This window comes from Colias croceus, chromosome 3 (genome assembly GCF_905220415.1).
Source record: "Colias croceus chromosome 3, ilColCroc2.1".
NCBI lineage: Eukaryota > Metazoa > Arthropoda > Insecta > Lepidoptera > Pieridae > Colias > Colias croceus.
This window is the reverse complement of record NC_059539.1, coordinates 11,550,948-11,564,007: the sequence shown is the minus strand read 5'-3', so window position 1 is coordinate 11,564,007 and position 13,060 is coordinate 11,550,948. Positions and strand designations below refer to the sequence as shown.

The 13,060-nt window shown below is 32.8% G+C and overlaps 1 protein-coding gene across 8 annotated transcripts in view; it reads left to right on the top strand.

The window, feature by feature from the left end:
• The window catches only part of LOC123706345 (long-chain-fatty-acid--CoA ligase 4), a 562,712-nt gene that overhangs the window by 516,731 nt on the left and 32,921 nt on the right, over positions 1 to 13,060 (top strand). Inside the window, exon 1 of one of the 8 annotated variants that reach the window (XM_045655569.1) lies at positions 8,992 to 9,119. The exons of the other annotated variants lie outside the window; for them this stretch is intronic. The gene's annotated coding sequence lies outside the window, so the exon portion shown is untranslated. Of the gene's footprint in view, positions 1 to 8,991; positions 9,120 to 13,060 lie in introns of those variants that run through there. 8 annotated transcript variants of the gene reach the window in all.

The window sequence follows — 13,060 nt, the reverse complement described above, 5'->3', positions numbered from 1 at the left end:
ATTAGATAGGTACGTAAGTTAAGTAGGAATGTAATAACGTACTCTGCGTTACGAACATTTTAACGCTGATCTTCTATTACGCTTTCATCCGAACGAGATGTCCCGGACTTCTTACCTATATTGAAAATACCTAGCATTCTAGAATTTTAATTAGTTAATTATTCCGTGGATTAATATACGATGTAATACTTTTTTTTTACACTCCACGATAACTACTGAAATTTTTGTTTTGTTTCATTTTTATAATCAATAAAAAATGCTACTTTGCCGCCTTATAATCTGTTAAGTGTAAGTGGACTATTAAAAGTGCGTGCTATATAACATGTAATAACTAATAAGTTATCATCTAAATTCTAACACGACAAACGTGTGGGCAAAGTCCACATCGGCAGACATGAGACATCACTCTACCACTTATTATCTGTTATTGTCACACTGCGGAGAAGCTGTGTTGTCAGATAAGCGGAAAAGATAAAAAATAATTATGATGTGTATCTCAAAAATATATTATTAATTATTATCTCATAAATAATTAATCGTATATTTTTGAGGTCCATACGTTTAAGACGTTGCAGGATATTGTTCGTTAGGGATAAAAACTATTGACCGATTTTTTGTTGGATATAGGTAGTTGCATTTATTGAGTAAACACAGCAAAATAATTTATCAAAATAGATTCTCATAGCTTAAATAGCTATGAGAGAGTATTTATTGAACGTGCTATGTATACGTGTATTATTAAAAGCTACTGGAATTAATACGAAAATTCAACTCGAATTAGCATAATTATTCATTATTGTTGCATTAGTTAGACAATATACATAATATTCATGGTTTCTAGCTTATTCTCAATGAATTCGGAAAGACCTTAGTCTTTTGCTTCATCCGCATTGCGAAGTTCAAAGTATCAAAGATATCGTTTGTGTATTTTAATTTAATTCCGCAATAATGAACTTTGTATCACTTCAATTAATCACATAATATTTATATCGCGATTTGTTTGTATTTATAGACTATTTTGTTAGAGCTAGACGAACGATTAATAAAAAAATAGGAATTAATTAGAAGTCAACTGTTCTTAAGTTAAATAGGGTATTTAAATATTTATGTTGGCATGTTGCCTGGTAATATTAAATAATTGATCGAATGTTACCGGCCAAAGCGAATTTTCTATGTTGTTATTAAATATGAAGTACTAGCTTTCCGCCCGCGGCTTCGCCCGCGCAGTCAAAGAAAAATCCGCATAGTTCCCGTTCCCGTGGGATTTCCGGAATAAAACCTATCCTATTTCCCGGGGTAAAAAGTAGCCTATGTCCTTTCTCGGGTATCAAAATATCTCTATACCAAATTTCATGCAAATTGGTTCAAGCGTGATTGAGTAACAGACAGACAGAGTTACTTTCGCATTTATAATATTAGTAGATATGGATGTATAATATTTGTTAATCATTTCGCTATACCTCAAATCACCTCAAATATAACACACTTGATTCGGGCTTAATTATGAATAATTTATAGTGGAATAATTGGGGTTGTTGCTAACTGGATACAACATCCCTTACATTTTAGGGTTATAATAAACATGATCGGTACGTGATTGAAATATTAAATTATGGCCTTATTTGTGGTTATTTACACTTTGATCTAATAACGTATCTAGATTACAAGCTATTACATAGTATTATATTATTATCAGTGCTATTACACGCGTTTTTACCTTGCATTGTTCGGAAAATGTGTCATTATCATTCAAACCCACAGTTCAAACCTTTATGGTATTTAAATATGTAAATGCAACAATGTAATAGTGGAATGGGGAGGAGCTGATAATTGTGAAGCTGATAATTTTGAACCTCTTCAACAAAATTTCAAATTTTGCATGGAACGATCAACTGTATGAGTACGATACGTTATCAAAAATATTTTGAGCTTTATAACTGTTTTGGCGCAAAGTAAATGGAAACAAATAGCTAAGTTTAATTACGAATGTAAAATAACCGTAATGTTCCACACGAAAGTTATCTTCCTTGCCATAAAGATGTTCAACAAAAAACCGCCCACAAATGCTGCGACATTTTGCAGTTAAAACGAAAAAGAATACTCGTGAATGTCAAGAATAAATTATGTGGAGCGACCACTTATAAACTTGTTCTTATTTCTTTCCTGTTGGTAATGTTTTACTTTTAATTAATACATAATTGACCTCCAGACTAGACTCCGTTGCTCTTGTGTGTCTATTATTGTAGTCTAATTTTAATTGGTTTTGTTTTGTGGGATAGTGTAGTTGTGTTGAGGTAATACATGCAAGGTGGTCTTAGCTTTGAAACGGGGTTGACAAATTGGTTTGTGCCAGTCGAATGTTGAATCAATTTTCGATTTCTGTTTCGCTGGGTTGCTATAATTTTCTATATTTTTTTATTAAAAACTAGCAAACCGGGCGAACTCCGTTTCGCCGCCAGCCTTTTTTTTGCTATAAACCTCACGGAGCCCGAGACCATTCCAATGAATGCAAAGCCGTCGAAATCGGTTAGTGCGTTCTGGAGTTATAGCGTCAGGAAGGAAAACCCGACATATTTTTTATAGTAGATTATATTAAGAAAATAATGTTTTTTCTTGTCATTCCTGCGCAAAGCAAATGTATCTTTCTTTATATTTTGCATATAAAACCAACTATTGTCTTTTAACTTTTTACATCACATGCGTCAAGCTAGTGAGCAATTTTACAAAAATAAGTGTATCCAAGGTGCTACATAAAAACGCATTATGTTATTGTGTACATTAGTGTAATCCTATATCGACCTACATAAAAGACATCAGTGTCGGTCGATTTCTTCTTATCTAAGATAAGGGTCTTAGTCTGAAGGTATTATGATTTATGATTATTACCTCCATTGAGACGTGCTCATCGTTCCTCTCAGTACCTATATTATTCCTTTACATAAGCATATTGTACTTGATTACGTTGGATTGTGATCAACCAATAATCGTCGGAAATGTTTTTTACAATCTTTATTCTTGTTAACTCCTTGGTGATACTTGATGAGTTTTTAAACCAAAGAGATCTTATCGATATATTTCTTTCAAATGAAAGTTTGAGGTGACTAAACCACAATTAATTTTGCTAAAGAGAACTCAGTGCAAGAATGTACGTGGAAATCAGGCAATATTATTATAGAGTGCATCTTAGCGGAACTGCATTCTGACCTGCAGGTCAAGTGGAGTTATCAGCGCTTACGGATACGCGCTATCGCTGGCCAAAGAACAGTCCCTTATCGGTGCTAGCCCTTCCACTCGATAACCTATCTCTGGCCTTCGGATAGCGGGTCTGAAGTTCACGTACTAGATTACTGCTCTCGTTTCGAGATTTCGATGAAAAATACCCTGTTTTTTACTGAGTCACTGTGTATGTTTGCTGTCTGTGGAATCTTTTATCGATATGCGTTATAACGCCCAGTAAAAATTCGGAGCTACTGCGTATTAGTTTGCTTCCAATCAATTTTTCTTTCAATAAATTCAATAAAGCTGGTTCAGGTCTTAATAATCTTAGGAGTTAGCTTTTTATGCGATTTATTTGCGATAGTTTTGCATTTCTTGCAGATCTAGAAAATTTTAAAGTGTTACCATAGATACAGCCCTTTCGTTAAAATGCAGATTATCAAGATAAAAATAAATTGATTTGTCAGCATAATAATTAATTATTATCTGTATGACCGTATCGACCTCTCGATAACAAGCACTCAAGTACCTTACCTCGGTTGCTGTTGACAATTATATTACGAATTAACAGTGACGAGAAAAGAGACGTAGATGTGAAATAATTTACTGTGTCGACTGGAAATATAATTGAAAGCTAAAGGATTTTTCAGGCTGTTAAATTTGAGTTTAAATCACTACATAGTATAAAAGAAAAACGCTTCCTCTGTCCCTATGTCCCTTTGTATGCTTAAATCTTTAAAACTACGCAATGGATTTTCATGCGGTTTTTTAATAGATAAGAGTGATTCAAGAGGAAGATTTTAGTATATCTTCTTAATATATATAAATCTCGTGTCACAATGTTTGTCCTCAATGGACTCCTAAACCACTCAACCGATTATAATAAAATTCGCACACCATGTGCAGTTCGATCCAACTTGAGAGATAGGATAGTTTAAACATGTAGGTACCACGGGCGAAGCCGGGGCGGACCACTAGTAATTTATTAGGTTTTAGACAAAGCGGGCGAAGCCGCGGGCGTTAAACTAGTAATATTTAATTCCTAAAATTACATAGAGGTTATATTATGTAATATGTTCGTCTGCACGTTTAAGATGTGTTACCTAGTTCATAATTTCTAGCATATAATGGCAGAGAAGAAATCCTCGTTTGTTTCTCAGATACCTGTACATAATGATGGTTGGTCAATAAGTGGGTATAGGTCCTAAAACTGGATATTCATTTAATTCGATAAAGTTTTTATTTTTGTATGCAGAACATGTGCAAACCTAGCTATACAGTAGGTACTTAAATATACACGGATTAAAAGTCCCGGGATAAAAAGTAGCCTATGTCCTTTCTCGGGTATCAAAATATCTCCATAGCAAATTTCATGCAAATTGCTTCAGTAGTTTAGGCGTGATTGAGTAACAGACAGACAGAGTTACTTTATATATCGCATTTATAATATTAAGTATGGATTTGCGTTTTAAACATTAAAAAATAACCTAGGTATGTACATGTGATATGTGAATATGTCGCCTACACAAATAGCAAAATAAAATAGTTCCGGCATTTTCACATAGTACCGGTGCTAAATTCAAAACACAAAGTGTAAAAAAAAAAACTGGTTTGGAAATATAAGTGCAAAGTACAAATTTAATGGGTTGTTAATTTTTTTGTGACGTCCAACTGGTTTCAATACAACTCATTTAATTCATCATAATATTAGATCAGGATTTAGCAAACCTGCTTGTTTCTGTGTTATGCCGGCACTACACATAGGCCAACGCGCTGGCAAGCGCGCTGGCACATGCACTTGTCTATGTGTAGAACGGGCGAAATGCGCACTTGTGGTAGGTATTTGAACGTTGGCCGGCGCGCTTGCGAGCTTGCCGTGCGGTGTCGGAAACTTCAAAGGACACTTGTCGCAAGCTTGGCGCACCATCCACACATTGGCCGCGCGATCAGTTTGACTGTAGCAGCGATCAGGAGTGCACGTTTTTTTCTTGCGGCGAATTAACACCTAACTTGACAAAATGGCGAACAATATGAGTAACGAGGAAACATTTAAATTTATTGAGCTCTATCAGAGTTAAAACTGCCTGTGGAACCCAAAAAATAAGTACCATAAAAATAAAAATGTTGTATGTATTAAAAGTGCCAAATAAATAAGGTTCTTGGACATGCCGTTTTCCTCACAATGTTTTACTTCACAAAGAGCATCCTACTTTAATATTATTTTAATATTATAAATGTGAAAGTGTGTTTATTTCTTTGTTTGTTACATCCATTTTGAATCCGTCCGCACATTGGCTCGAACCAAACCATACTGAACGACCTTCCAATGTGTGGATTACTCACAAGCGCGTTTGCAAGCGCACCGCCGCGCCAGCGCGCTGGCGAATGCGCTGGCCTATGTGTAGAGGCGACATTAGGTATTATTGCACAAGTAAATAAATAATATTGTAGATGGAATATTATTGTGTGATATTGTTTTTTACACGCTTTAGGTTCGATTTTGACCCACTTAACTTAATCGGACAAATTTAATTAAAATTTAAAACTTTATACACTTGCCAAGAATCGGTGACAGTACAATAATTTGCTTTTTTTAATTTTATAAATTATAATACATATATCTTCAGGTACTATTCTTATGATTACTTCTTCCTGATTGCTACTTGCTAAGTAAATATGTTTCTTTAACACGATAAAAAACAACAATTGTTACAATCGGCCAGTTACATGCTTACATACATGATACAAGGCAAAAGACGTCCTGCGTCGTGGTTAAATTTATGCTATTCTTTAAAAATTTCCATCGTTTTTTCTTGCTATTCTACTAAATATCCAAAGATTTTTTTTAAGTATTATCCTAAACTAATCTACATCTTAAACATACACAAAAAATCGGCAATACCCGTACAGCGGAAGGCGCACAAAGGTCGCGTGGTTACGTCAAAGCTTAGCAGACGGTACGTGGGGTTCTATTCTCGGTCGGACTTCGCCCCCGTGCACATTAGCCGGTCGGTGCGCGCGCGCCGCCTTCCGTCCGCCTGCGGATAGATTCGGGTGACTAGCTTTTGAAGCAATATTCAGAAAAAAAATACCTCTTTTTGTACATTGAAGATGTAATTTTTTGCGTTGAAGATGGTTAAATGATTAAAAGTTAAGCAACTTTTTTTATAATTTTTCTTCGTTGCGATGTATCCTCGATGGAAACTTGTTCTTTCAAAGGAAATTTATAGAAGACATGAATATTGAATATTGAAATTAAGGAAATTTCAATTCAAACGTAATACCGAATTATTAAAAGCTGTGTACCTTTTTGTACACTAACTAAAATAAAAAATCTCTTGTTTGTTTATATATCAAACTATGAATTCAATTTGGTTCAACTTTATCATCAATTGAACTTTATTATTCTTCAGTAACATTAGTAGATATGTAATTGATTTTACTTTTTAGTATATCTTTATTTGCAAGTGCAGTAGCAACATTTATCTCTACAAGCAAAAACTTATCAGTGTTTACATTCGGCAGTATTGTCGTGGAATTATCATCGCAATGACTTTTTATTGTAGCTTTCTAGAAATAGTGTTATCATTCAATTATTACACACAATTGTTTTGTAAGAATATTTATAAAACAAACTTAATTTTTTTTTGTTTTTATTTTCAAGTTTTATCAAAAATTATATTTTTTTTTCGAGTTATTTACTCTCAAATGGAAATTAAATTTGATTTGAATAGCCAAGTACATGACTAACTGTAAAAATCACTAACCTAAGTTTGTTTTCAAGTTGAATTTCTATCCAAAAGTTATAGTATGTTAACACAGAAATTAGCAAAACGAAATTGTAAGAATAGTAGCTTCAAGCTAAACTTACATTTTTTCTGTATAAATTATATATAAACTATACAGAAATTAAACACAATAACATTTAAATTACATCGAGAACTTAACTCATATTATTCCAAACCAATAGAAAGTTCGACGTATAATAATTAATAATATGAGAAATATATAACTATAATATTACCGTATATGTGGTCGCCCTACTCCAGTCTACACTTAGGTCTCACGACGCTCCATTGTTTCTCGTGTAGGAGTCCCTGAGGACGAAACTGGGATGAATTAGGTAGAGATATCGTTTACTTTGTCGCGTGTAGAGTTCAATTTGTACTTTGTGGTATGGTTTGGGAATTATATATTTTCTAGTATCTATTAATTTTAAAATGTATTTTTAGTCTAAAATTAGAAAATGATTTATAATTTCCTTAATAGATAATTATTTATAGAATTCGAGGTTAGATTTTAATAATCGTCGTGCTGTTTACTAGTTTATGTTATGTATATGACATTTTTTGAAAAAGATTTTTTTGCGACATTTGCACATAAACAGAAAAACGGCGGAAAGTTAATAAATGGTCTTTCTTAGATAAGATATTACTTAATTATATAAATATAAAATTAGTCTTGCTGCGGATTTATTAAGAAACCAATTCTTTTATAACTTCTGAGCTTGCGATAGAGACAATATTATAATTATGTAGTTAATTGATCATTGTTGTTTACATGTTATTGCCACTTACATTTCTGACATTGAATTGATAAGGTTGTTGACCTTGCTAAAAATATCGCTAATTGAGATTATGTCATTGTTATGTTGATATTTGGTGGTGCGCCAGAAATTAATTAAGATATATGTACCTATAGAACATGTAAATAAGTGTTTGGATAACTATGTTTCTCAAGTGCTGATGGGTAAAAACGTTTTTTATCCCAAAATCCTCAATATTATCTCCAAAGTTCCAAACGTGTATAGACCAAACGTAAATACTTACTCTAGTTATTTATCTGATTAATGTAGATAGGATTGCAGAGGAAAAAGATTACCTACATGATATATTTTACTTCCATATCTCTACTGAAATATACTTTATAGTTTATACCCGAGACATACGATTGAGGTTAACAATCTCAATCCTTTCTATTTTCGTTCAAGATTGGCTATCACTAGGTTGATAGGTTCTTGTGTTCTTTATAATAAAAATACTAGAACATTATACAGGTATAATATGTTTTCATAGCGTTCAGTTCATTTTTTCAAGTATAAAGTTTGATAAAGATATCTAGGCGATACAATTGTCGATGAGCCATACTACATATCTGATTCCTTCAATGGATTTTATTCCTTAGTGTAGTGGTTTATTTAAAAACAATACATGTGTAAAACAAACAACACCTTCTGACTAAACGTTATGTGATAGCAGCCTTTGTTGAAGCGTTACTAACATCCTATATTCAGCGTTTTCTTTGTTTCCATTTTCCACTGTTATCAGTAAGTTAAGCATGACCCTCGAAGGCTAATGGTGGTACGGAAATAATAAAGTTATCGTCTATGTGTTAATGTGGATCACTCCTTGCTTTTTATCGTGTAAAACAGATTTAGACAAATATCTCACTAGGAGATGATCTTCAATAGGTCCATATGAAGTAATTTATACAGAAGAATAACATATCACAGAAGAGAGGCAGTATGAAGGACTATGACCATTCTTGATTCTATAGAGAGTGATCCAACGGTGCAAGACAACATACGCACACTGCAAATTGCTGATTACAACACTGGTTTTCAGTATTTGTGTCATTGTTTAAAGTCCACGTAAGATTTCATTTTAGTGACGCGTCAGACTTTCCAGATCACGGTCACGTTAAGGTTGAGAATGGCGCGTTCGGCACCGTTTGCGTGCTCTGCCGGCTCGCGGGATTTGAAATTTTAATTCCAATTCAGTATCCGAACGGCGGTTGTGACAGATGCACGACTGACGTTCCAATTTTTTTTTTATTCTAAGTTTGTCGAGTGGCTGTGATAATTTTTTAAGTGACGTTTGTGGTTTTTTTTTACATAAACTAAGGTATGTTTTTTTGCTATGTCATATTATATTTGCGTACTGTAACCTCGTGTGGCCACGTGAGGTACAAAGTTTAACCGGATAGTTGTTCTTCCGCTATTGGATATATTGATGTTTATTTTTTATTTGCGATAATATGTTTTTTATGGGTTACTGTTGAATTTAGATTTGCTAATTTTATTCGCATGGGTTGATGAAATAATTTTTGTAAAATTTATTATTTTGCTTTCATTTTTTTGGCAATTTGAATGCTTCAAACAAGTGCAAATACGTTTAAAGTAGCAGGTATAACGTAAAAAGTGGCAAAACAAATATATATTTATCCCGTTATGGGATACTACGTGATTCGCATATGCTATGAGATCAACCGCTTACGTCAGAGGTCAACACCTCCTATTGTTATTTTGGCATAACCATGTGCTTCTGATAAATATTGTGAAATTCATTAGTCAACAAAAACATGTTTGAGATTAGTTTTATTATTTGGCTTTATTTATATGACCAATTAATTGTTTTTTTTGCCCATGCGATAACTTTCATAAAATGTACATGATATTATTACCAAGGTGTGTATGAAAATTAAAAATAAATTTAAGAAAAGGTGTGAATTATTTAACTTGACCTCAGGGTATTTTTAGTAAGTTAAAGACCTTTACTTAAAAATATCTTGACTTTATATTGTGTGTTGGCTTCGATCACTAATTAAGTGTTTCATTAAAAATTAAAATACAGTTTCACTTTCTCATATTTATGAAGGCTTAATTCGTAAAGTTGAACGTAGAAGGTGAATTTTTAAAATTATTATATTTTTATAAAAATACCTTGCGTACCAACTCTAATTTATAATACACTCTATATTAATTTATTTTTTTGTTTTTAATTTTTAAAAATAGAATAAATCGTGTCTTTGTAACGTCCTTTATGAATAAGTTCATTGTATATTGTTATAGTTGGTTTTAGTTAGAACTTTTTTTTTTAGAACTTCTGTTCTATGCAACAAATAAAATACAAACAGCTCTATTTCCCACAATGAAAATAAATATTATGCGGTTCTATTTCTAATATGAATTCGAAGGGTTCTTATTTACTCAATTTGTTGGCACAACCCTCGAATGTTTTTTCAAATATAATAATATATCGGTTTCTTTAACTTGGGGCATTACAAGGCAAATATCTTCAAATAATGTGAAAAGGTTTTGATAGTATTTTTCCCGTGTAATAAAATGACGTCAAGAATTTTCCGCGTCTCCTGATTTCCTCCTAGAGGTCTAGGAGGAAAGTCTAAGTAGGTATATGTGTTTGTACTTGCAGAGTTGCATGTCTCGAGTGTTGTGAATAAGCTCACTTATTTAAATATACGTTGGTTTTGTAACGAAGAGTAACGTAAAATTATTTTTTGCCGGAATATTTTAAAAACCTTTAAGTTGTGTGTGTTCTTATCCTCCCATAGATCGAATCTGGTTTCATTTTATAGGACTAGAATAATGTTTTTAAGTATTATTATTTAGTCAAGTAAGTAAGGTTAAACAACAGGATCTATTTGTCTGTTTGTCCCTTTATCCTTCATCCAGGGTTTGAATACACGATCTTTAACTTTTTTACACGCGCTATTTACTGAACAAAAAACTCGATTATTATTTATTATTATTCGCTGATTATTCTTTATTATTGAAACTTAATTTGATACATACTGCGTTTTCGCTTGCGTGACCCACATTCACGTGTTCGAGTTTAATAATAAAAATGTTTATCATTATCTACACCTGTCTGTCGATGTCATTTTTCTACGCAAGGTGTAATTCTATTTTTATCATCGACTTCTGTTCTTTTGTTCAGGTGTTTGTATACAATTATCTCGTCTTGTTTGTTCATATTAGGATCGAATACTTCTTCAGTCATTCACTTATTATTAGGTTCTTTTAAATTCTATAATTTATACGAAATATATGTATACAAAGTATATTTATGTCATATTTGCTTTAATTGTAGTTGTGTCTTTCTGTAAATAAACGTCGATGGCAAAGTAACAGTCCCATACCTATTCCTACAAATCTCACTTTTATTAAGGCCTTAATAGGGGCTAGCGACCTTGCTAGGTGATTTACAAGGCGGGATCGGGGGACCGGCGCGAATCTACCGTAGTAAAAGTACGTATAAAAATTATTAAAAAGATATTTGAATATGGAATCAAAATTTAAAATAACCATGCACTGTGTTTCAATTCGCTTGCACTGTCACCCAATTATTCACGCATATTTTAAAATTTCCTACTGATAATAATGCGGTATTCGGTATGACACAAACAGATACGGCAATTTATTTCCATCGAAATTCGGAATATTTCCACTCTCACCATTCGGTTTCCAAGTGACAGATAACGTATCAGCAATGTCTAGGTATGAACGATTAATTATATTTCCCAATAATTACACATATCGGTTTGTTTTTAATCTTAGATCCGTGTGTAAATCTGATCGAAGTTTGTGTCACTATGTCCATGCTTTGATCGTGTAAAATAAGTTAAACTAGTATTTTCTCTACAGCAACAGCAGTTAAAACGCTGTAGAGAAAATACTAGTAAATTAAAAATGTCGGGTAATATTTTTTTGCTTATTTGAAGAAAAAAAAGGGCCTCGATCATATGTAAACCAAAGAGGTATTTAGATAACACATCTAAATTAAACCTATTTGGTTAGCATGCAATTACTTAAAGAAAAAAAATAACTAAAAAAATTGTTTAGTTCAATTATTTAACCATATAGGTACATATTATGTATGTTGATGTTGACTACATTGTAGTTAATAGTTACCTACATTGCTGACATTGCTTTCGATGCAATGAGAATAAACTATAAAGTATACATTTAAAAAACTATAGGTGTATTTTACGATCATCAATACTTAAATATATTCCCGCGAAATTTTGTCGCAAAATAATCTAATGACGTATATGGATATTGGACAATTGATAGTTTATATATAGATAGAAAACAATAAACACTACATCTCTTACAAACTGCGGAAACTATCACACCCAATTAACATAACAGACTATCAATAATAGATCTATTTATAATTAATTAACAGCTAGAAATGAATAGACAGTGTTAGAGCTAAACTGTAGATAGCTGTGACATACAGACAACCTATACCGAGGTTATCAAATGCTCTCAGACTCGACCCTATAATACTTGTTTGTCTAATAGACTTGAGTAATTATACACGTGACTTTTGTATCGCTTCCTATAAATATTTATGTAACCAAATATTTACTTTATTAGGTTACTAGCTGTGTTCCGCGGTTTTACCCGCAGTGCTCTGCTCCTGTTGGTCTTAGCATGATGTTATAATATAGCCTATAGCCTTCCTCGATAAATGGGCTATCTAACACTGGAATAATTTTTCAAATAGGACCAGTAGTTCCTGAGATTAGCGCGTTCAAACAAACAAAACTCTTCAGCTTTATAATATTAGTATACGCAGACATACTCTATACGCAGTTTTATTTTGTTAAAGCCAACGTTAAAGCAATATGAAAATAATTTTATCCCAGTTATACAGTGTGAAGCACTCTTTATAACCGTTCTTTTTCGAAATCGCGAGTCGAGGCCGTCAATCGTTTCCATAACACCGATTCCAATATTTTATTTTCTGAATAAAATCATTGAACGTGTCTATTTAAGGCTTCGTTAACGGCGCGATCTTTTTATTAAACATCCTCAATTATCGACAGTAACGATAGCAATAATAAATTAAAATAACTCATTCGCGTGTAACCCACTTAATGAAGTGCTCGGAGTTGTGATTTCGCACAATTTACAAACATCAAGGTGTATATTCTATCATGATACTGAACCATCGAGACCGGTGGTAAATGGTAAACCTATACGAATATTAATTATTAAGTTGAAGAGTTTGTTTGTTTGCTTGAACGCGATAATCTC